Source organism: Oncorhynchus mykiss, chromosome 23, assembly GCF_057628025.1.
Source record: "Oncorhynchus mykiss isolate SJ-2025 chromosome 23, ASM5762802v1, whole genome shotgun sequence".
NCBI lineage: Eukaryota > Metazoa > Chordata > Actinopteri > Salmoniformes > Salmonidae > Oncorhynchus > Oncorhynchus mykiss.
The window spans coordinates 54,213,619-54,238,807 of NC_143044.1; the positions used below are offsets into that span (position 1 = coordinate 54,213,619).

General features: G+C 46.4%; 1 protein-coding gene across 1 annotated transcript in view; it reads right to left on the bottom strand.

The window, feature by feature from the left end:
- b3gnt2b (UDP-GlcNAc:betaGal beta-1,3-N-acetylglucosaminyltransferase 2b) overlaps positions 1 to 24,197 on the bottom strand; it is a 35,776-nt gene extending 11,579 nt beyond the window's left edge. The window contains exons 1-2 of the mRNA XM_090217693.1: positions 23,827 to 24,197; positions 1,815 to 1,949 (exon numbers count right to left, since the gene is read on the bottom strand). The gene's annotated coding sequence lies outside the window, so the exon portion shown is untranslated. The remainder of the gene's footprint in view (positions 1 to 1,814; positions 1,950 to 23,826) is intronic.
- Positions 24,198 to 25,189: the final 992 nt, after the last annotated feature.

Here is a 25,189-nt window from a genome sequence, read left to right on the forward strand (position 1 = left end):
CTGACTTGCCTTGTTAAATATAATGGCTTCACTTCAAGAGAACACAGGTTTCTAAGAATCAATGCTCCAGAATAATGCCTCCACAGAATGCATGAGCAATTTCAGATGAATGGTAATCACACTGCAAATCTACAATTTATTCAAACTCTGCTCGACTCTACGATGGAGACCTTCGGGTCAGTTTGAACATTTGAAATTATTTATTTTGAAATGGCCAGAAAGTCTTTCAGGAAAGTTGGAAAGGTTATTTAGGGAAATGCAATATTTCTAGGCAGCAAATCACTGATCATGTGCTTTATATTCCAGAGAGCCCTCGTGATCCTAATCTGTGGTCCTGGTCTGACTGATGACAACTGCACAACCTAGGGGAGATATTGGCTGTGCAGGTTTGGCTTCCAACCCTACAAGAGCACAGCTGATACAGCCAACCAAGGTGGAATCATAATCACAAGGATGTGGGTGTGGGGGCACAAACATACACCCCTCCCCCTCAACACACCCACCTCCCTCCCTAAACCTCCCCCTCTCCCTTAAACCCCCCCCCTCACTAATCTGGACCTCATCTCAGAGTGACTCAACAGATTGAATAAGAGAGGATGGGATCCTGAAGATTTTGGCTTTTCAAAACAGAGTTTATAAAACCTTTATAGACTCACTCCCTTTTCACTGGGTTACTTCATGTACTAGTTATTATCTGACACCATCCCTGGGTGACTTCATGTACTAGTTATTATCTGACACCATCCCTGGGTGACTTCATTTACTAGTTATTATCTGACACCATCCCTGGGTTACTTCATTTACTAGTTATTTTCTGACACCATCCCTGGGTTACTTCATTTACTAGTTATTGTCTCTACTGACACCATCTCTGGGTTACTTCATTTACTAGTTATTGTCTGACACCATCCCTGGGTTACTTCATTTACTAGTTATTGTCTGACACCATCCCTGGGTTACTTCATTTACTAGAGTTATTGTCTCTGCTGACATCAGTGACATGCAAAACTTGGGCGACTCATTTGCATTTAAGCTGAGGCTAAACATCTGCTTTGATTTCGTTGATAAGAACATAGTAGAACACAGCAGCAGTTCAATACAACACTAAGACCTGGTCACCATCACACACAAAAAGACAGGATTCCTGTTCGGACAAGATCAAATATTTACATTGTTCTCTTGCTATTCGAGTTGGAATGAGCAGAACAACCCACCTGAGCAAGGCTGAAAGCAGGCTCTCTCCCTCCCCCACTAACCCTTCTCAGAGTACTTCTCCCATTGAAACACAATGACCTCCTCTTTACCCACCATAACCCTCCCCCACTCTCTTCCCCTCTATTTCGGATTTCTTCCTCTCACTACTTCCAGGTGTCCTTTATCTTTCTTCCTCATCTCTCCCTCGTTCTACCCTTTCGCTGTCTTGTGTTTCAGTTTCACTGTCTCCTAGCAACACTTCTGCCCCAGTGCCTTCAGGCCCCCTGTGTCCTCTCATCCTCCCTCTTCTTCATTCTCTCCCTCTCAGCCATCCTCCCCTCACACCTATAGTACACAAGCAATCTTTATTGCATTGACTGTCTACTGTTCTTTTACCTGTGAGCATAACAGTTGGTTTTACCTGTGTAGGTGGAGTGTGTTTCAGGCAGTATGTGTGTGAGTGAGCACAACCATTGGTTTTACCTGTGTAGGTGGAGTGTGTTTCAGGCAGTATGTGTGTGAGTGAGCATAACAATTGGTTTTACCTGTGTAGGTGGGTGGAGTCTCTCTCTCTCTGTGTGTGTGTGTGTGTGTGTGTGTGTAACAGGAGTTGGTCTTACCTGTGTGGCGGGTGGAGTGTGTCAGGCTTCACTGTCCTCCCAGTCTGGCCTCACAGCTCTTAACCCATACTGAGTCCCACCCCCTGGGGAACAGCAGCCAATGGGACACAGAGGGGGGAGGGGTGTGGCAGCAACCTGTAGGCAAGAAAGACCAACTATGTGTCAACACCACGATCGAGATGACCAGAAACAGTATGAGACACTGTTCAGAACTAAGCTGTTCTCAAACACACAGAACGAGAAAGAAGCTAATATTATTCTCAGACGAGTCTAAATTCTTGCATCATTTCTTTCATTCTACCACTGCTGAGGGCTTCTGTTATTTACATGCTGAGGGCTTCTGTTATCTACAATCAATCAGACATTCTGTGGACTCTCATTTCAGTGCCACCTAGACATGTTGTTGCATGATGGTCCTGCTCTCATGCTTGACAGCAGGGTACAGAGAACTGTGATAATCATTAACTTATTGGCTTTCTGAGCAAACAAGAGGGGTCAGTAACAAGAAAAGGCAGGCAGCCACTCACACACTGTGGGACATGTGAAAAGTGATTCCAGAACAGTCCGTGATCCTGGTTACCCTGGTTAGCCCTACTAAGCTTGGGAGGTATCCAGACTGTCATACCGACCTTGTGCCATAATGGGATATCCGGTAATACCGGCACTGAACACTAGGGGGTGCTACTGTAATCCAAAAGGTTAGCAATACTAACAAGTACATGTAAAATCCCATAGAGAATGCTAACTAAATGCTAATGAGCGCATTGATTAGCAGGACAGACATGCCAGCTCAAAGTTCTACAAGGAACTCAAAAATGCTACTCACAGATTGCTGCACAAACACAAAACAAATAAACAGGAAGGCTCTTGATCCAGGAGGGAATTATCAGCTGTTACCAAGCAAAACTTGATTTTGGAAGAAGCTTAACCACTAGCTACTAAATTAGCTGCAGAGTATTTAGCACATTTTAGACAGTATACATGTTTACGCGCGTAACCCCACTCTACGCGCGTAACCCCACTCTACGCGCGTAACCCCACTCTACGCGCGTAACCCCACTCTACGCGCGTAACCCCACTCTACGCGCGTATGGTGTGAAGAGATGAGCGAGGTCCAAAAATTACGAAGGGTGACAGAGACACCGAGGTCTAGGTTTGTGTCAGCACACCAACACTATTCACACAGTCAGACTGATGGCAGTGAGTCAGACACTCTCTCACACCCCACCCCCTCTGAGATGTTTTGTGAATTTAGGCCAAGACCTATTTCCATTTTAGTCCCCACCTAATTGCCCCCCACCTAGTTGCCCCCATCATGTCCATTGGTTGTTAGCTAGTGGTGGCTAAAGTTAGCTGAAGTTTGTAATGGCTGTTTAGAGAGAACTGAACCATGGATGACAGTTTCTCCTGGTTTATCTACTACCTTCAGGGTGAGGAACCATCTAACGTCAAGTTGTAAAATAGTCAACTAGTCCTTTCAGGAGATTCCAGAGACATTACTGTAACGTAAACTAGTCCTTTCAGGAGATTCCAGAGACATTACTGTAACGTAAACTAGTCCTTTCAGGAGATTCCAGAGACATTACTGTAACGTAAACTAGTCCTTTCAGGAGATTCCAGAGACATTACTGTAACGTAAACTAGTCCTTTCAGGAGATTCCAGAGACATTACTGTAACGTAAACTAGTCCTTTCAGGAGATTCCAGAGACATTACTGTAACGTAAACTAGTCCTTTCAGGAGATTCCAGAGACATTACTGTAATGTAAACTAGTCCTTTCAGGAGATTCCAGAGACATTACTGTAACGTAAACTAGTCCTTTCAGGAGATTCCAGAGACATTACTGTAACGTAAACTAGTCCTTTCAGGAGTTTCCAGAGACATTACTGTAACGTAAACTAGTCCTTTCAGGAGATTCCAGAGACATTACTGTAACGTAAACTAGTCCTTTCAGGAGATTCCAGAGACATTACTGTAACGTAAACTAGTCCTTTCAGGAGATTCCAGAGACATTACTGTAACGTAAACTTGAGCATTTCCTCTGTCTCGACCACTACCGCCGGAGGTTATGGGTGAGCCTTCCTCCAGTCACTCCCCTCAGAGCAGGGCAGCGGTAACAGAACGGTCTCGACCACTACCGCCGGAGGTTATGGGTGAGCCTTCCTCCAGTCACTCCCCTCAGAGCAGGGCAGCGGAAACAGAACGGTCTCGACCACTACCGCCGGAGGTTATGGGTGAGCCTTCCTCCAGTCACTCCCCTCAGAGCAGGGCAGCGGAAACAGAACGGTCTCGACCACTACCGCCGGAGGTTATGGGTGAGCCTTCCTCCAGTCACTCCCCTCAGAGCAGGGCAGCGGAAACAGAACGGTCTCGACCACTACCCCTGGAGGTTATGGGTGAGCCTTCCTCCAGTCACTCCCCTCAGAGCAGGGCAGCGGAAACAGAACGGTCTCATTGAACTCTGCTACAGTAAAACATCTTAATAGCAGAGTAAATGTATTTCAAACAGCTGAAAATGTATAATTAACTGAAATTGCAATAAGTCGGTCACATTGACATTTTTGCAGTAGGTAAAAATATTTTTTTTTTTAAAAGAGTCCTCTGTGATTTGTCTGGCTGCAGTGAGCCATGTAAAACAGCTGATGTCACCTCACACCGAATTACCCACGTTTTCAGTCAGTTTACTTTACCATATGTAATGACTTGAATTATATGGATCAAAATGAAGCCTGGTTTGTTCTAATGTTGTAAGGTAGGCTTACTGTACTTTATATTTGTATGAGAGAGGGGGGGGGGGGGCTAATCACTCATGTTTGATCGGCTAACGGTACTTGACGAAGACTTTGTTCGCTGTAGTAACTGTGCTCTCATCTTGAAGCTAAAAAGTAATGAGTGTAACGTTAAGAACGAGAATATGAACCCTTTAATTGTTTGCACATGCTTGTGAATTTTTGCGTTATTCAAGAGTTTAATATCCTGTGGCGGACTGCCATAGCATCGAATAGTCCCCGCGATATGCAACTGTTCAGGGAAGTCAGGAACCAATACACGCAGTCAGTCAGGAAAGCAAAGGCCAGCTTTTTCAAACATAAATTTGCATCCTGTAGCTCCAACTCCAAAAAGTTTTGGGACACTAAAGTCCATGGAGAACAAGAGCACCTCCTCCCAGCTGCCCACTGCACTGAGGCTAGGTAACACGGTCACCACTGATAAATCCATTATAATTGAACATTTCAATAAGCATTTCTCAATGGCTGGCCATGCCTTCCTCCTGCTTCCGAGCCGGTCACGGGTGCACCTCAGCCACGCTCAAGGTACTAAACGATACTGTATATAGACTTTATTTTCTCTACTGTGTCATTGACTTGTTTGTGTTATTGGCTTGTTTACTGTTTACTCCATGTATAACTCTATGGTGTTGTTTGTGTCGAACTGCTTTGCTTTATCTTGGCCAGGTCGCAGTTGTAAATGAGAACTTGTTCTCAACTGGCCTACCTGGTTAAATAAAGGTGAAATTTAAAAATGTAAAAAATGAATATATGGTTGAGATGAAAAGTTGCTTGCATAGTGGAATAGTTTGTTGTAAGCGTGCTTAGCGACTGGTAGTTGCCTACGTTACTGGGATATTTACAGTACATTTTAAAACTACAGCGCAAGAACGTCCGTTGCCAAGCCCCCAAACTCTCTCTCTGCAGGCACAGGACAGTCCGTTGCCCAGCCCCCAAACTCTCTCTCTGCAGGCACAGGACAGTCCGTTGCCCAGCCCCCAAACTCTCTCTCTGCAGGCACAGGACAGTCCGTTGCCCAGCCCCCAAACTCTCTCTCTGCAGGCACAGGACAGTCCGTTGCCCAGCCCCCAAACTCTCTCTCTGCAGGCACAGGACAGTCCGTTGCCCAGCCCCCAAACTCTCTCTCTGCAGGCACAGGACAGTCCGTTGCCAAGCCCCCAAACTCTCTCTCTGCAGGCACAGGACAGTCCGTTGCCAAGCCCCCAAACTCTCTCTCTGCAGGCACAGGACAGTCCGTTGCCAAGCCCCCAAACTCTCTCTCTGCAGGCACAGGACAGTCCGTTGCCAAGCCCCCAAACTCTCTCTCGGCAGGCACAGGACAGTCCGTTGCCAAGCCCCCAAACTCTCTCTCGGCAGGCACAGGACAGTCCGTTGCCAAGCCCCCAAACTCTCTCTCGGCAGGCACAGGAGAGTCCGTTGCCCAGCCCCCAAACTCTCTCTCGGCAGGCACAGGACAGTCCGTTGCCAAGCCCCCAAACTCTCTCTCGGCAGGCACAGGACAGTCCGTTGCCAAGCCCCCAAACTCTCTCTCGGCCGGCACAGGACAGTCCGTTGCCCAGCCCCCAAACTCTCTCTCTGCAGGCACAGGACAGTCCGTTGCCAAGCCCCCAAACTCTCTCTCTGCAGGCACAGGACAGTCCGTTGCCAAGCCCCCAAACTCTCTCTCTGCAGGCACAGGACAGTCCGTTGCCAAGCCCCCAAACTCTCTCTCGGCAGGCACAGGACAGTCCGTTGCCAAGCCCCCAAACTCTCTCTCGGCAGGCACAGGACAGTCCGTTGCCAAGCCCCCAAACTCTCTCTCGGCAGGCACAGGAGAGTCCGTTGCCCAGCCCCCAAACTCTCTCTCGGCAGGCACAGGACAGTCCGTTGCCAAGCCCCCAAACTCTCTCTCGGCAGGCACAGGACAGTCCGTTGCCAAGCCCCCAAACTCTCTCTCGGCCGGCACAGGACAGTCCGTTGCCCAGCCCCCAAACTCTCTCTCTGCAGGCACAGGACAGTCCGTTGCCAAGCCCCCAAACTCTCTCTCTGCAGGCACAGGACAGTCCGTTGCCAAGCCCCCAAACTCTCTCTCGGCAGGCACAGGACAGTCCGTTGCCAAGGCCCCAAACTCTCTCTCTGCAGGCACAGGACAGTCCGTTGCCAAGCCCCCAAACTCTCTCTCTGCAGGCACAGGACAGTCCGTTGCCAAGCCCCCAAACTCTCTCTCGGCAGGCACAGGACAGTCCGTTGCCAAGCCCCCAAACTCTCTCTCGGCAGGCACAGGACAGTCCGTTGTGAATGTAAATTGAAAAGTTATGTCAATATTATGTACATTTGAATCTCATCACGGTGCCTCTGCTAGAACTCTCTTCAACTTGAATAAGCCCTAAATCAGTCTCTGAAGACTGGAGTCGCAGCCAAAGACCTCATTAAACAATTATACAAGATAACAGCAGGAAGGAAGTCTAACTCAAACACACACCCTCATTACCTCTGACCATAATACTGCTCTGGCTGTTGGCTGATGAAGAATAAAAAAATAAAATGGAGTAGTTTGAAATGCAAAATATCATTTTTCATAGTGTGCAATGCAAGTGGAGTCTAAACAGAAGGAGGTCATGCTGAATGAAGCTTGTTATGAGAGTAGTCCAGCCAGACAATGGGAGGATCTCAATTAGATACTCCTCGCGTCCTCTCTCCTCCTCAAAAACCCTTTGGATGAGAAAGACAGATGTCTCTCCCCTCTGACCTTCTCCTCCAATGGGGTTTGAGAAGGAAGCGAGGAGGGAGATTACGAGAGGATGTGAGGAGTATGCAATTGAGATTCACCCATTGTGCATCATCTCTTCTCCATCTGGACTTATTGGAAATCATGTGACGGTCTCAGCAATATGGTGGACGTATCCAGGAAGGGAATCATGTGACGGTCTCAGCAATATGGTGGACGTATCCAGGAAGTGAATCATGTGACGGTCTCAGCAATATGGTGGACGTATCCAGGAAGTGAATCATGTGACGGTCTCAGCAATATGGTGGACGTATCCAGGAAGTGAATCATGTGACGGTCTCAGCAATATGGTGGACGTATCCAGGAAGGGAATCATGTGTCGGTCTCAGCAATATGGTGGACGTATCCAGGAAGGGAATCATGTGTCGGTCTCAGCAATATGGTGGACGTATCCAGGAAGGGAATCATGTGTCGGTCTCAGCAATATGGTGGACGTATCCAGGAAGTGAATCATGTGACGGTCTCAGCAATATGGTGCACGTAACCAGGAAGGGAATCATGTGACGGTCTCAGCAATATGGTGGACGTATCCAGGAAGGGAATCATGTGACGGTCTCAGCAATATGGTGGACGTATCCAGGAAGTGAATCATGTGACGGTCTCAGCAATATGGTGGACGTATCCAGGAAGGGAATCATGTGACGGTCTCAGCAATATGGTGGACGTATCCTGGAAGTGAATCATGTGACGGTCTCAGCAATATGGTGGACGTATCCTGGAAGTGAATCATGCGACGGTCTCAGCAATATGGTGGACGTATCCAGGAAGTGAATCATGTGACGGTCTCAGCAATATGGTGGACGTATCCAGGAAGTGAATCATGTGACGGTCTCAGCAATATGGTGGGCGTATCCAGGAAGTGAATCATGTGACGGTCTCAGCAATATGGTGGACGTATCCAGGAAGTGAATCATGTGACGGTCTCAGCAATATGGTGGACGTATCCAGGAAGTGAATCATGTGACGGTCTCAGCAATATGGTGGACGTATCCAGGAAATACATTTTTTTTCATAAATGTATTATGAAATAATGACGTTAATGATTTTAGCTTTTTAATGGAAATTCCAAAGCCAAAATTATTAAATGAACATTAAATTGTCTGTCCGGTCCAAATAGAAAAATAGGAATTTTCTATGAAATAGTAAAATGTATATGAAATAATTGACAAAATCCTTTCACTACGTCTTCAAAGTAGATGAGGTATACTTTCAAAAACTGTCGTCTGTCCCTCTCTCTCGTCGTGTTCATCCCTCTCTCTCTCGTCGTGTTCATCCCTCTCTCTCTCGTCGTTGTGTTCATCCCTCTCTCTCTCGTCGTTGTGTTCATCCCTCTCTCTCGTCGTTGTGTTCATCCCTCTCTCTCGTCGTGTTCATCCCTCTCTCTCTCGTCGTGTTCATCCCTCTCTCTCTCGTCGTTGTGTTCATCCCTCTCTCTCGTCGTTGTGTTCATCCCTCTCTCTCGTCGTTGTGTTCATCCCTCTCTCTCGTCGTTGTGTTCATCCCTCTCTCTCGTCGTTGTGTTCATCCCTCTCTCTCGTTGTGTTCATCCCTCTCTCTCGTTGTGTTCATCCCTCTCTCTCGTTGTGTTCATCCCTCTCTCTCGTCGTTGTGTTCATCCCTCTCTCTCGTTGTGTTCATCCCTCTCTCTCGTTGTGTTCATCCCTCTCTCTCGTCGTTGTGTTCATCCCTCTCTCTCGTCGTTGTGTTCATCCCTCTCTCTCGTCGTTGTGTTCATCCCTCTCTCTCGTCGTTGTGTTCATCCCTCTCTCTCGTCGTTGTGTTCATCCCTCTCTCTCGTCGTTGTGTTCATCCCTCTCTCTCGTCGTTGTGTTCATCCCTCTCTCTCGTCGTTGTGTTCATCCCTCTCTCTCGTCGTTGTGTTCATCCCTCTCTCTCGTCGTTGTGTTCATCCCTCTCTCTCGTCGTTGTGTTCATCCCTCTCTCTCTCGTTGTGTTCATCCCTCTCTCTCTCGTCGTTGTGTTCATCCCTCTCTCTCTCGTTGTGTTCATCCCTCTCTCTCGTTGTGTTCATCCCTCTCTCTCGTCGTTGTGTTCATCCCTCTCTCTCTCTCGTCGTTGTGTTCATCCCTCTCTCTCTCGTTGTGTTCATCCCTCTCTCTCGTCGTTGTGTTCATCCCTCTCTCTCTCGTCGTTGTGTTCATCCCTCTCTCTCGTCGTTGTGTTCATCCCTCTCTCTCGTCGTTGTGTTCATCCCTCTCTCTCGTCGTTGTGTTCATCCCTCTCTCTCGTCGTTGTGTTCATCCCTCTCTCTCGTCGTTGTGTTCATCCCTCTCTCTCTCGTCGTTGTGTTCATCCCTCTCTCTCTCGTCGTTGTGTTCATCCCTCTCTCTCGTCGTTGTGTTCATCCCTCTCTCTCGTCGTTGTGTTCATCCCTCTCTCTCGTCGTTGTGTTCATCCCTCTCTCTCTCGTCGTTGTGTTCATCCCTCTCTCTCTCTCGTCGTTGTGTTCATCCCTCTCTCTCTCGTCGTGTTCATCCCTCTCTCTCTCGTCGTGTTCATCCCTCTCTCTCTCGTCGTGTTCATCCCTCTCTCTCTCGTCGTGTTCATCCCTCTCTCTCTCGTCGTGTTCATCCCTCTCTCTCTCGTCGTGTTCATCCCTCTCTCTCGTCGTTGTGTTCATCCCTCTCTCTCTCGTCGTTGTGTTCATCCCTCTCTCTCGTCGTTGTGTTCATCCCTCTCTCTCGTCGTTGTGTTCATCCCTCTCTCTCGTCGTTGTGTTCATCCCTCTCTCTCGTCGTTGTGTTCATCCCTCTCTCTCGTCGTTGTGTTCATCCCTCTCTCTCGTCGTTGTGTTCATCCCTCTCTCTCGTCGTTGTGTTCATCCCTCTCTCTCGTCGTTGTGTTCATCCCTCTCTCTCGTCGTTGTGTTCATCCCTCTCTCTCGTCGTTGTGTTCATCCCTCTCTCTCGTCGTTGTGTTCATCCCTCTCTCTCGTCGTTGTGTTCATCCCTCTCTCGGAGTCTGTGTAAATAACATAACGGAGCAGGCATAAATAAAGTCTAGGCCTATCCATCCAGAGAAGTGTTTACCATGAGGAGATGCTCATAGGCTTATCCATCCAGAGAAGTGTATACCATGAGGAGATGCTCATAGGCCTAGCCATCCAGAGAAGTGTTTACCATGAGGAGATGCTCATAGGCCTATCCATCCAGAGAAGTGTTTACCATGAGGAGATGCTCATAGGCCTATCCATCCAGAGAAGTGTTTACCATGAGGAGATGCTCATAGGCCTATCCATCCAGAGAAGTGTTTACCATGAGGAGATGCTCATAGGCCTAGCCATCCAGAGAAGTGTTTACCATGAGGAGATGCTCATAGGCCTAGCCATCCAGAGAAGTGTTTACCATGAGGAGATGCTCATAGGCCTAGCCATCCAGAGAAGTGTTTACCATGAGGAGATGCTCATAGGCCTATCCATCCAGAGAAGTGTATACCATGAGGAGATGCTCATAGGCCTATCCATCCAGAGAAGTGTTTACCATGAGGAGATGCTCATAGGCCTATCCATCCAGAGAAGTGTATACCATGAGGAGATGCTCATAGGCCTATCCATCCAGAGAAGTGTATACCATGAGGAGATGCTCATAGGCCTATCCATCCAGAGAAGTGTTTACCATGAGGAGATGCTCATAGGCCTATCCATCCAGAGAAGTGTTTACCATAAGGAGATGCTCATAGGCCTATCCATCCAGAGAAGTGTATACCATGAGGAGATGCTCATAGGCCTATCCATCCAGAGAAGTGTATACCATGAGGAGATGCTCATAGGCCTATCCATCCAGAGAAGTGTTTACCATGAGGAGATGCTCATAGGCCTATCCATCCAGAGAAGTGTATACCATGAGGAGATGCTCATAGGCCTATCCATCCAGAGAAGTGTTTACCATAAGGAGATGCTCATGTCTCTGCTCTAACAATGGGAGTCGTTCTCCCAAAGGCAGGAAGACAGGTGACAAATCTATGTTCAATATAAACCAATATAAACGCATTGGGGTAATTTAGGCCAGATTTTGTCGAAAGTGAAACTTCTCGGGTCGCCTCGTCCTTTCCGAGCTGGGAAAAACTGCCGCAATGGATTATGGTCATTGTAATGAGTTAAAGTTTCTACCCTGAACTGGGGTGAATATTTTCTTAATGAAAACAACTCCCTTCAGCCCAGCGTCCCACATCATTCTTGTCTTGATTTCTCTGGGTGAATGAAATCTAGCGCTGGGCTCACACAAAAAACTAAAGTGGAATTCAAGTAACTGAACCAATGTCGGTCAATTAGTGGTTTAATAACCCCTCCCGCCAAAAAAAGAGAGGTTGGTTAATCACTCAGCACTACGAGACTAACTTACAAATCAACAACAGAAACGTGTTAGCTGACATGACTAACTGAGTGACTGACAGACATAAGAGAACAATTGCTGATGGACAAACACTTCAAAATGGCACTTGGTCTATTCTACTATTCTAACTGAGTTCCAAAAGGTCCGGGGCCCGTTTTTGGAAATTGATCCGTGGGCCTATAAAAGTTGACCTCCCTGATTTAGAGGCTATAATAATATATACACTGCTCAAATAAATAAAGGGAACACTAAAATAACACATCCTAGATCTGAATGAATGAAATATTCTTATTAAATACTTATTTCTTTACATGGTTGAATGTGCTGACAACAAAAATCACAAAAATTATCAATGGAAATCAAATTTATCAACCCATGGAGGTCTGGATTTGGAGTCACACTCAAAATTAAAGTGGAAAACCACACTACAGGCTGATCCAACTTTGATGTAATGTCCTTAAAACAAGTCAAAATGAGGCTCAGTATTGTGTGTGGCCTCCTCGTGCCTGTATGACCTCCCTACAACGCCTGGGCATGCTCCTGATGAGGTGGCGGATGGTCTCCTGAGGGATCTCCTCCCAGACCTGGACTAAAGCATCCGCCAACTCCTGGACAGTCTGTGTACGCCTTCCTCTTGCAGGAACTGCTGACACACTCCAGCCACATGAGGTCTAGCATTGTCTTGCATTAGGAGGAACCAGCATATGGTCTCACAAGGGGTCTGAGGATCTCATCTCGGTACCTAATGGCAGTCAGGATACCTCTGGCGAGCACAAGGAGGGCTGTGCGGCCCCCCAAAGAAATGCCACCCCACACCATGACTGACCCACCGCCAAACCGGTCATGCTGGAGGATGTTGCAGACAGCAGAACGTTCTCCACGGCGTCTCCAGACTATGTCACGTCTGTCACGTGCTCAGTGTGAACCTGCTTTCATCTGTGAAGAGCACAGGGCGCCAGTGGTGAATTTGCCAATCTTGGTGTTCTCTGGCAAATGCCAAACGTCCTGCACGGTGTTGGGCTGTAAGTACAACGCCCACCTGTGGACGTCGGAACCTCATATACCACCCTCATGGAGTCTGTTTCTGACCGTTTGAGCAGACACATGCACATTTGTGGCCTGCTGGAGGTCATTCTGCAGGGCTCTGGCAGTGCTCCTCCTGCTCCTCCTTGCGGAGATAGCGGTCCTGCTGCTGGGTTGTTGCCCTCCTACGGCCTCCTCCACGTCTCCTGATGTACTGGCCTGTCTCCTGGTAGTGCCTCTATGCTCTGGACACTACGCTGACAGACACAGCAAACCTTCTTGCCACAGCTCGCATTGATGTGCCATCCTGGATGAGCTGCACTACCTGAGCCACTTGTGTTGGATGTAGACTCCATCTCATGCTACCACTAGAGTGAAAGCACCACCAGCATTCAAAAGTGACCAAAACATCAGCCAGGAAGCATAGGAACTGAGAAGTGGTCTGTGGTCCCCACCTGTAGAACCACTCCTTTATTGGGGGTGTCTTGCTAATTGCCTATAATTTCCACCTGTTGTCTATTCCATTTGCACAACAGCATGTGAAATTTATTGTCAATCAGTGTTGCTTCCTAAGTGGACAGTTTGATTTCACAGAAGTGTGATTGACTTGGAGTTACATTGTGTTGTTTAAGTGTTCCCTTTATTTTTTTGAGCAGTGTAGAGATATATATATATATATATATATACTTAAATCAAGCATTTTATGTTTTTTTATGGTCTGTCAACAAATGTCCTCATCCTAGACCATCTATTTTGTAGATCCAGCTGTATGTCAACAATCCTAAAATTAGAAAAGATAAGCACCAAGTCATTTTCTGATTTGTGGCGCTCATCTTATCCCTCATTGGATGTTGAGGCATTTAGCACAATGTTGTAATTGTTGACCTGCGAAGTGGACTCTTCCTGACATTACACTAAAGACTCAAACATGGAAACTCTGACCGTTGTGGCTGCTTTGCATTATGTATTGTCTTTACTTTCTTGCCCTTTGTGCCGTTGTCTGGGCCCAATAATGTTTGTACCCTGTTTTGTGCCGATAACATGTTGTGTTGCTACCATGATGCCGTGTTGTCATGCGTTTCTCTTCATGTTGTGTTGTCATGCGTTTCTCTTCATGTTGTGTTGTCATGCGTTTCTCTTCATGTTGTGTTGTCATGCGTTTCTCTTCATGTTGTGTTGTCATGCGTTTCTCTTCATGTTGTGTTGTCATGCGTTTCTCTTCATGTTGTGTTGTCATGCGTTTCTCTTCATGTTGTGTTGTCACGCGTTTCTCTTCATGTTGTGTTGTCACGCGTTTCTCTTCATGTTGTGTTGTCATGCGTTTCTCTTCATGTTGTGTTGTCATGCGTTTCTCTTCATGTTGTGTTGTCACGCGTTTCTCTTCATGTTGTGTTGTCATGCGTTTCTCTTCATGTTGTGTTGTCACGCGTTTCTCTTCATGTTGTGTTGTCACGCGTTTCTCTTCATGTTGTGTTGTCTCGTCGTGATGTGTATTTTGTCCTATATTTTTAGCAGGCCTTTTGCCTTTTTCGTAGGCCGTCGTTGTCAATAAGTATTTGTTCTTAACCGACTTGCCTAGTTAAAAAGTTTAAATAAAAACACGGAGGAGGTCGGAGGTCGGAGGTCGGAAAACATCTGACAAGACGTTGATATAAACTGTGTTAACGGGGACATTACACTGACATTCAAAGATGAATACAAGATGATGCTGAAACACTGCTGATTTACCCAACAAATGAGTGGCAGCTTATACAGTTGACTCTGTTGGGGTCTATCTGTTAGTCAGCACCTGGAGCTGTTTGGGACAAAGGACATATTGGTTTACAGAAATCCATGCTGAGGTGTTGGAGACCTGGTCACGGTCTCCAGCTCTGTTGCATTTTCAGCACAAAACCAATACAAGTAAATATTTGTGATAATGGATAAAATCATCTTAAAGTAACTTTACTGATCTAGAAAATCCATTTAACCCTTTGGGATAAATCCGACATGGAACGTAAAAATATTTACATGACCAGTCAAACGTTTGGACACCTACTCATTCCTGGGTTTTTCATCATTTTTACTATTTTCTACACTGTAAAATAGTGAAGACATCAAAGCTATTAAATAATATATGGAATCATGTAACCAAAAAGGTGTTAAACAAATCAAAACATATTTTATATTTGAGATTCTTCAAAAAGTAGCCACCCTTTGCACACCCTTGGCATTCTCTCAACCAGCTTCATGAGGTAGTCACCTGGAATGATTTTCATTTAACAGGTGTGCCTTGTTAAAAGTTAATTTGTGGAATGTCTTTCCTTCTTAATGTGTTTGGGCCAATCAGTTGTGTTGTGACAAGGTAGAGGTGGTATACAGAAGATAGCCCTATTTGGTAAAAGACCAAGTCCATATTATGTCAAGAACAGCTCAAATAAGCAAAGAGAAACGACAGTCCGTCATTACTTTAAAACATGAAGGTCAGTTCATTCACCGGATAATCTTTCTTTATATGAATAATAGTTTAAAACATAAATAATGTACAAATTAAATCCAGGTTATGAACATGTTACAGTAATGAGAACTCGTTATGATAAAAATGTTCATGGTCTTGGAAAACGTTTTTTTAAAACATTACATCTGAACAGTTATGATTAAGATGGACAATAATTTGATGGTATTTTATCCATTACAAAATAAAAAGGTTTGTTGTTTTAAAATGTACCAAAGAGTGACACACACACTAAGCCATAATATTGTACGGACATGGCCCAATGGTATTCCTAGAAACACAGACCACAACAAGCAGTCATACAGTCCTGGAATGTGCTAGAAAACCTCTGGAATTCTGCCCATCAGCTCCGGGAAAGAGATCAGGTGATATCCCAGAAATGATTTAACTTTAAATACTTAAGTCAAATCGTTATTTGTCACATACGCCGTATACAACAGGTGTAAACCTTACAGGGAACTGCTTACTTTACAAGCCCTTAACACAGTTCACTGCATTGTTGGTTAAGTAAAAAATATAATTATTAACAAATAAATAAAACAATTACATGGGCTCATAACTTATGTTAGTAAAGACGTAGTATACAATATAACATGACATACGGCTGAAGTTTCCTGACTATGAAACCCGAGCAGGAAACCCGAGCAGGAAACCCGAGCAGGAAACCCGACCAGGAAACCCGACCAGGAAACCCGACCAGGAAACCCGACCAGGAAACCCTCAAACTCAATATTAGGAAGGCGTTACTGTGTTGTACACTCAGTGCACGTGTTCTAGGGAACTGGGCCCTAGAGCCCCTAGTCAAAAGTAGTGCACTATTTAGGGAATAGGATGCCATTTGGGACAAAGCCTGGGACACACACAATACATCTATCACACTTCAGATACAGCTGACACCGTCTCCGCTCCAAAAGGGGGTGTGGCCTGATCTTCCAAATGTTTCTGCATCATTATTAAAGGGGGTGTGTCCTGATCTTCCAAGTGTTTGTGCATCATCATTATTAAAGGGGGTGTGTCCTGATCTTCCAAGTGTTTGTGCATCATCATTATTAAAGGGGGTGTGTCCTGATCTTCCAAGTGTTTGTGCATCATCATTATTAAAGGGGGTGTGTCCTGATCTTCCAAGTGTTTGTGCATCATCATTATTAAAGGGTGTGTGAACTGCACTTGCTCATGGGTTTGTGTTTTCCAAAACACTCTCCCTCCCCAAAGCCCAATATCCTGCTGCCTCAACCCAGCCCCAGAAGTAGTCAGAGTGAGGGAGTAGAAGGCCGGTCAAACAAGACACTGAACAGCCACTGGATAAAACCTGTTAGTAGAAGGTGGTGGGACTAACGCAACAGTCACCTTTCAAATGAACATTTACAAGACATGTTACTGAAGGTTACTCCCCCACGCCCTCTCTACCAGAACACACGGAAGCAGGATTTCCTACCATCATCTCTCTCCTCAAAGGTGTCTGTGTTTTATGACTCTAGACGAGACAGAGCTCATAAAAGTCATCTCTAAGAACAATAAGGATGGTTGGCTCTAGTAGAACGGACACCAAACATCCTGTTCTAACTGTTCCTACTTCCTGTGTGTCTGCACGTGTGTATAAAAGAGGAACGACATGAGGCTAATAACGATGATGATATTGACCAGGCGTTTTAACACTTCCCTGTTCCTTTAGTCTGGTATAATGGAACTAAAACGGGTCACACGATGTTCCTCAAAAGGTCTTCGCTAGGATACTCTGCCTGACTGATGCAGAAATCCAGTTTGATCCAGTTAGCATCCCTCTCAATCTAGTGCAGTATAGCCAAAGCCTTGTATGGATGGCAGTCAGATATGTGCTGTGTGCTCCTATTGGTGGTTAGATCTTGTATGGATGGCAGTCAGATATGTGCTGTGTGCTCCTATTGGTGGTTAGATATTTTATGGATGGCAGTCAGATATGTGCTGTGCTCCTATTGGTGGTTAGATCTTGTATGGATGGCAGTCAGATATGTGCTGTGTGGTCCTATTGGTGGTTAGATATTTTATGGATGGCAGTCAGATATGTGCTGTGTGCTCCTATTGGTGGTTAGATCTTGTATGGACGGCAGTCAGATATGTGCTGTGTGCTCCTATTGGTGGTTAGATATTTTATGGATGGCAGTCAGATATGTGCTGTGCTCCTATTGGTGGTTAGATCTTGTATGGATGGCAGTCAGATATGTGCTGTGTGCTCCTATTGGTGGTTAGATCTTGTATGGACGGCAGTCAGATATGTGCTGTGTGCTCCTATTGGTGGTTAGATATTTTATGGATGGCAGTCAGATATGTGCTGTGTGCTCCTATTGGTGGTTAGATATTTTATGGATGGCAGTCAGATATGTGCTGTGTGCTCCTATTGGTGGTTAGATATTTTATGGATGGCAGTCAGATATGTGCTGTGTGCTCCTATTGGTGGTTAGATCTTGTATGGATGGCAGTCAGATATGTGCTGTGCTCCTATTGGTGGTTAGATCTTGTATGGACGGCAGTCAGATATGTGCTGTGTGCTCCTATTGGTGGTTAGATCTTGTATGGACGGCAGTCAGATATGTGCTGTGTGCTCCTATTGGTGGTTAGATCTTGTATGGACGGCAGTCAGATATGTGCTGTGTGCTCCTATTGGTGGTTAGATCTTGTATGGACGGCAGTCAGATATGTGCTGTGTGCTCCTATTGGTGGTTAGATCTTGTATGGACGGCAGTCAGATATGTGCTGTGTGCTCCTATTGGTGGTTAGATCTTGTATGGACGGCAGTCAGATATGTGCTCTGTGCTCCTATTGGTGGTTAGATCTTGGCGATATATTAAATGTAATAAAAAAAAAATTATTTGTCACGTGGTGAATCTAAAGGGTTTAGACATCAGCGAGAAATGCTTTCCTGACGAGTCCTTCCCAAAGTAATAACAGGAGGGATAAAACACACATGAATGAAGCCACATACAAGGACCATGTATCACGAGTCCCAGTATACAGGTAGGAATCTACAGATTGGTACAATACCCTCTATAAAATAAAAAAAAGGTATTTTTATACCGTGTTAAATAACTGAAAAGTTCAACTAATTGGACTACTTAGCTGTCAGTTCTGTCCTGGCTGGGTTGAGAGGAAAACCCATCAGCATGGAGAAAGACCATTCAAAAACACGTAGAATTCATTTGTTGCCGGTCTAGGGTCCATGCACTCGTCATAAAACTAATTCAGAAACATAGTAACATACCGCCATACAATCAAAATAAAGACAAATATAGAAATATGATATTTGGGCTATATCGCCCAGCCCTATTGGTGGTACTCATGTGGTTCTGAGTGGCGCTAGCAGCCAAAGGTCAAGGGTTCAATTCCCTCATGTGACCACAGACACATGACAAAAATGGACACAGTCATTACTGTATTTTAAGTATCTTTGGATTAAAAACATCTGACCAAAGTCCTACAGTGGTGTTTTACACAGATACCTGCATAAGAGCAACCTCTACTGGACAACATGTCAGACACTAGGTCAGTCGTCTCTATAAAAGGAGAGTGTGTGTGTCTCTCTGCTGGTTCTGGGACATTAAAATCCCCAAACGTCCCCACAAGGATAGTAAAATAAGGAAAATTAACCCTAATCCCCCTGAAGACAAAGGCTAATTTAAATTTAGGAGGTTAGTGTTTAGTGGTTAGGGTTAGAATTAGTGTAAGGGGTTAGTGTTTAGTGGTTAGGGTTAGAATTTGTGTAATGGGTTAGTGTTTAGTGGTTAGGGTTAGAATTTGTGTAAGGGGTTAGGATTAGTGTTTAGTGGTTAGGGTTAGAATTAGTGTAAGGGGTTAGTGTTTAGTGGTTAGGGTTAGAATTTGTGTAAGGGGTTAGGATTAGTGGTTAGGGTTAGAATTAGTGTAAGGGGTTAGTGTTTAGTGGTTAGGGTTAGAATTTGTGTAAGGGGTTAGGATTAGTGTTTAGTGGTTAGGGTTAGAATTAGTGTAAGGGGTTAGTGTTTAGTGGTTAGGGTTAGAATTTGTGTAAGGGGTTAGGATTAGTGGTTACGGTTAGAATTAGTGTAAGGGGTTAGTGTTTAGTGGTTAGGGTTAGAATTTGTGTAAGGGGTTAGGATTAGTGTTTAGTGGTTAGGGTTAGAATTAGTGTAAGGGATTAGTGTTTAGTGGTTAGGGTTAGAATTAGTGTAAGGGATTAGTGTTTAGTGGTTAGGGTTAGAATTAGTGTAAGGGATTAGTGTTTAGTGGTTAGGGTTAGAATTAGTGTAAGGGATTAGTGTTTAGTGGTTAGGGTTAGAATTAGTGTAAGGGATTAGTGTTTAGTGGTTAGGGTTAGAATTAGTGTAAGGGATTAGTGTTTAGTGGTTAGGGTTAGAATTAGTGTAAGGGATTAGTGTTTAGTGGTTAGGGTTAGAATTAGTGTAAGGGGTTAGTGTTTAGTGGTTAGGGTTAGAATTAGTGTAAGGGGTTAGGATTAGTGTAAGGGGTTAGGATTAGTGTTTAGTGGTTAGGGTTAGAATTAGTGTAAGGGGTTAGGATTAGTGTTTAGTGGTTAGGGTTAGAATTTGTGTAAGGGGTTAGGATTAGTGTTTAGTGGTTAGGGTTAGAATTAGTGTAAGGGGTTAGGATTAGTGTTTAGTGGTTAGGGTTAGAATTTGTGTAAGGGGTTAGCTTTAAGAGTTAGGTTTATGGGTTAAGGTTATGGTTATGGTAAGGATTAGTGTTTAGTGGTTAGAGTTAGAATTTGTGTAAGGGGTTAGCTTTAAGAGTTAGGTTTACGGGTTAAGGTTATGGTAAGGATTAGTGTTTAGTGGTTAGGGTTAGAATATGTGTAAGGGGTTAGCTTTAAGAGTTAGGTTTACGGGTTATGGTTATGGTAAGGATTAGTGTTTAGTGGTTAGAATTAGAATTTGTGTAAGGGGTTAGCTTTAAGAGTTAGGTTTACGGGTTAAGGTTATGGTAAGGATTAGGGTTTAGTGGTTAGGGTTAGAATTTGTGTAAGGGGTTAGCTTTAAGAGTTAGGTTTACGGGTTAAGGTTAAGGTTATGGTAAGGATTAGGGAAAATAGGATTTGGAATGGAAATATATTTGAGGTCCCCACGAGGATAGAAGAACATAACGTGTGTGTGTGTGTGTGTGTGTGTGTGTGTGTACCCTGACAATATTCTCTCTGTCAGGTGTTAATTGCCTTTGCGTCATCATGTTAAATTCCTGAATCTGAGAGTCAGTTGACCATGGAAGTGCAGCCAGCTGCCCCGCCCTGAAAGGCACTACTCCAGCTGCATGAGGACACGGGGGCTGCTGTAACTACCTGTCCCTGGCTGCATGAGGACACGGGGGCTGTTGTAACTAACTACCTGTCCCCAGCTGCCCCGCCCTGAAAGGCACTACTCCAGCTGCATGAGGACACGGGGCTGTTGTAACTACCTACCTGTCCCCGGCTGCCCCGCCCTGAAAGGCACTACTCCAGCTGCATGAGGACACGGGGCTGTTGTAACTAACTACCTGTCCCCGGCTGCATGAGGACACGGGCTGCTGTAACTACCTGTCCCCGGCTGCATGAGGACACGGGGCTGTTGTAACTACCTGTCCCCGGCTGCATGAGGACACGGGGCTGTTGTAACTACCTGTCCCCAGCTGCATCAGGACACGGGGGCTGTTGTAACTACCTGTCCCCAGCTGCATCAGGACACGGGGGCTGCTGTAACTAACTACCTGTCCCCGGCTGCATGAGGACACGGGGGCTGTGTTAACTAACTACCTGTCCCCAGCTGCATCAGGACACGGGGGCTGTTGTAACTAACTACCTGTCCCCGGCTGCATGAGGACACGGGGGCTGTTGTAACTACCTGTCCCCAGCTGCATCAGGACACAGGGGCTGCTGTAACTAACTACCTGTCCCCGGCTGCATGAGGACACGGGGGCTGTTGTAACTAACTACCTGTCCCCGGCTGCATGAGGACACGGGGGCTGCTGTAACTACCTGTCCCCGGCTGCATGAGGACACGGGGGCTGTTGTAACTAACTACCTGTCCCCGGCTGCATGAGGACACGGGGCTGTTGTAACTAACTACCTGTCCCCGGCTGCATGAGGACACGGGGGCTGCTGTAACTACCTGTCCCCGGCTGCATGAGGACACGGGGGCTGTTGTAACTAACTACCTGTCCCCGGCTGCATGAGGACACGGGGCTGTTGTAACTAACTACCTGTCCCCGGCTGCATGAGGACACGGGGGCTGCTGTAACTACCTGTCCCCGGCTGCATGAGGACACGGGGGCTGTTGTAACTAACTACCTGTCCCCGGCTGCATGAGGACACGGGGGCTGTTGTAACTAACTACCTGTCCCCGGCTGCATGAGGACACGGGGGCTGTTGTAACTAACTACCTGTCCCCGGCTGCATGAGGACACAGGGGCTGTTGTAACTAACTACCTGTCCCCGGCTGCATGAGGACACGGGGGCTGTTGTAACTAACTACCTGTCCCCGGCTGCATGAGGACACGGGGGCTGTTGTAACTACCTGTCCCCAGCTGTGGTCAGCCCGTCACTGACAAATGACCCTGGAAACACGAGTTGAACAAACGAAGTACGAACTGAATATGAATAATACCAGGTCATTTACATAAAACACAGCGTCAGTCAGGGTGCGTCTCCTCAGCCCTAAACACACCAGACTAGTACATAACTGCTACATGTAGCTGGGTCTGCCTTTGTAACAGAGATAACAACATACTGTAAGACCACTTCACAGCTAACTTGAAATGCTGCTAACGGAACTAGCAAATTGGGTCCTTTTCTAGAGCATAGCATGTTGATACGTTGTGGGGGAGGGCACTCAGAGGAGTACTGGTTTGATCCCACTAAGGGGTACAGTGGAGGAAGCTGTTAGCAGAGCAGAGACGTGGGTTTCACCTTCAGTGTATTTGGGTCTTCCCAGGTTATCCTTGTTTGGGAACCCTGGTTCACAGCTTGTGTATCTGTGTTAGCTTCAGGCTCCTCCCTCTACCTCTGTATCAGATCAGTCTTCCTGTCTGTATCCTTCTACCAGTATACACAGCTCCTTTCATGATCAGTCTTCCTCTGTCTGTCTGGATCCTTCTACTGGTCCCTGTCTACCAGTATACACAGCTCCCTTCATGATCAGTCTTCCTCTGTCTGGATCCTTCTACTGGTCCCTGTCTACCAGTATACACAGCTCCCTTCATGATCAGTCTTCCTCTGTCTGTCTGGATCCTTCTACTGGTCCCTGTCTACCAGTATACACAGCTCCCTTCATGATCAGTCTTCCTCTGTCTGTCTGGATCCTTCTACTGGTCCCTGTCTACCAGTATACACAGCTCCCTTCATGATCAGTCTTCCTCTGTCTGGATCCTTCTACTGGTCTCTGTCTACCAGTATACACAGCTCCCTTCATGATCAGTCTTCCTCTGTCTGTCTGGATCCTTCTACTGGTCCCTGTCTACTAGTATACACAGCTCCCTTCATGATCAGTCTTCCTCTGTCTGTCTGGATCCTTCTACTGGTCTCTGTCTACCAGTATACACAGCTCCATTCATGCAGCACAGTCACTCTAGTGGACATCTCCACTCTGGGTTTGTAACTAGGTACATATGTGTCAAGTCTATTCCAACCTGGATACTGTTGCTAGACACTCCCCCAAACGGCCAGGCATTTCCAGTTGTAATGGTTGACTCAAAAGTTAAAAAATGACCTTGGTTGTAAAAATGTCACCGAAAGACAATGCTAGCAGGGTTTATTTAACTATGTTATCTGAAAAAAGGGATATTCCCCATTTTAACTTGTACAGCACAAGAAAAACAGACAACTTGGGTGTTCAACTGTGGCAATGGGGTGCACATTTTAGGAGATGGTATGTATAGAACTGTGCCTGTTTATACATCCAAAATATGTTAGAGTTCTGTACTCACTGCACCAGAGACACTCAGTCTACTACAGTAACGTCATTTCATGATACTGAACTCTCGAAACTACTACTGCTTATTCTGTGTGGGATGCAACACTGACGATAGAAATGTAGCCTATAGAGCTGTCTGTCTGGTCTCTCCTGTTGTTTATGTATAGAGCAGTTCTCAGCTGTTCTGTAAGTTGGTTTTCTATCTGAACGTTCTGTATCCTACTCGCTGCCCTCTGAACTGTCCATCTGGTAAGTGACTGTCGATAGTCTACTACCTCCACAGACCGTTTCGACAGTATTTTAGAAGCATAGACTACTTATTGTCGGGAAGGAATTTCCACTACGGGTTTCATTATGCTCCTCCTCTTTATCGTACTTAGTCAAATAAACTTGCAATGTGCCCATGAAGACGACGAGACGTCTGCGTATTAACCTAGGAAAATATTTGACCATATGACTGATTTCCACAGATAACATATGTTTGAGTTGCAACCACTACGCACAAGCGAACTCCGAATTTCCAAGAGAAATGGACGGACGGAGCAAAGACGTGCGTCAAGCGATCAGAAATACGTTTAACGAAAACGAAATATTCAGACTGGATATTGGAGAAACTAGATTAGTAAACTCTCAATATGGCTAATAAAATCACATTAATAATCGTAAACAATCATAGCTACCTTGTCTTTGAATCCTAAACCCAGGTTCGTTCTCTCATCATGAAGTTAATTGTCTCCAAGTCGCCCCCCCAAAAAACGAAAACTCTCCTTCAGAAAACTGCAACCCTGTCGCGCATGGAGATGGCGCATCTGACATCGGTGCTGTAAAAGGTAGCGTACAAACTCTCCGTAGACGTATCGTCCAATGATTAATAGGCTACAAGCCCGCCGTTGATTACTTCACTTTTTTAAGCGAAATGTTCACTAATAACTTGAGGACAAACGAGGTTTATTCCAATTTAGAGTTTAGATTCTGTCATCGGGAGTTCCTTATCCTTCCTCCTCGCACCGGTGACACAACTTTGATGATTGACGGCTGGAAGACTCCTCCTAAAAAAGGTATGACGTTGCCTATGTACCCCGCTCAGGAGTTGAAAACAAATCGTTTTTTTTTTATTCAAACGGCAGTAAAACAAAAATGATGGAGTGAGTTTTAGTAAAAAATAGCTTGATGTAATAATTTGTTATAGGGACATATGTGGTAGGCTAATGCTGCATGCACACAGGTTTTCGTCATAAGCTACATTTTACATACACCTTGATCACACAGCACCGACCTTGATGTACTTCTGGTGTTACAAAACGCAAGGACACTGTAGGTGTCTCTTCCCCCCCCCCCCCCTCCCAACTCTCTTTCCTCCCTCCCCCCCAACTCTCCCTCCTCCTCCCTCTCCCCCCCCCCCCAACTCTCCTTCCTCCCTCCCCCCCAACTCTCCCTCCTCCTCCTCCTCCCTCTCTCCCCCCCACCTCTCCCTCCTCCTCCCTCTCCCCACCACCTCTCCCTCCTCCTCCCTCTCTCCCCCCCACCTCTCCCTCCTCCTCCCTCTCCCCCACCTCTCCTTCCTCCTCCCCCCCCCCCACCTCTACCTCCCCCTCTCCCCCCCACCTCTACCTCCCCCTCTCCCCCCACCTCTACCTCCCCTTCTCCCCCCACCTCTACCTCCCCTTCTCCCCCTCCCCCCCACCTCTCCCTCCTCCTCCCTCTCTCCCCCCCACCTCTCCCTCCTCCTCCCTCTCCCCCCACCTCTCCCTCCTCCTCCCTCTCCCCCCCCACCTCTACCTCCCCCTCTCCCCCCCACCTCTACCTCCCCCTCTCCCCCCACCTCTACCTCCCCTTCTCCCCCCACCTCTACCTCCCCTTCTCCCCCCACCTCTACCTCCCCTTCTCCCCCACCTCTCCCTCCTCCTCCCTCTCTCCCCCCCACCTCTCCCTCCTCCTCCCTCCCCCCCACCTCTACCTCCCCCTCTCCCCCCACCTCTACTTCCCCTTCTCCCCCCACCTCTCCCTCCTCCTCCCTGTCTCCCAATCCTCTCCCCCCCACCT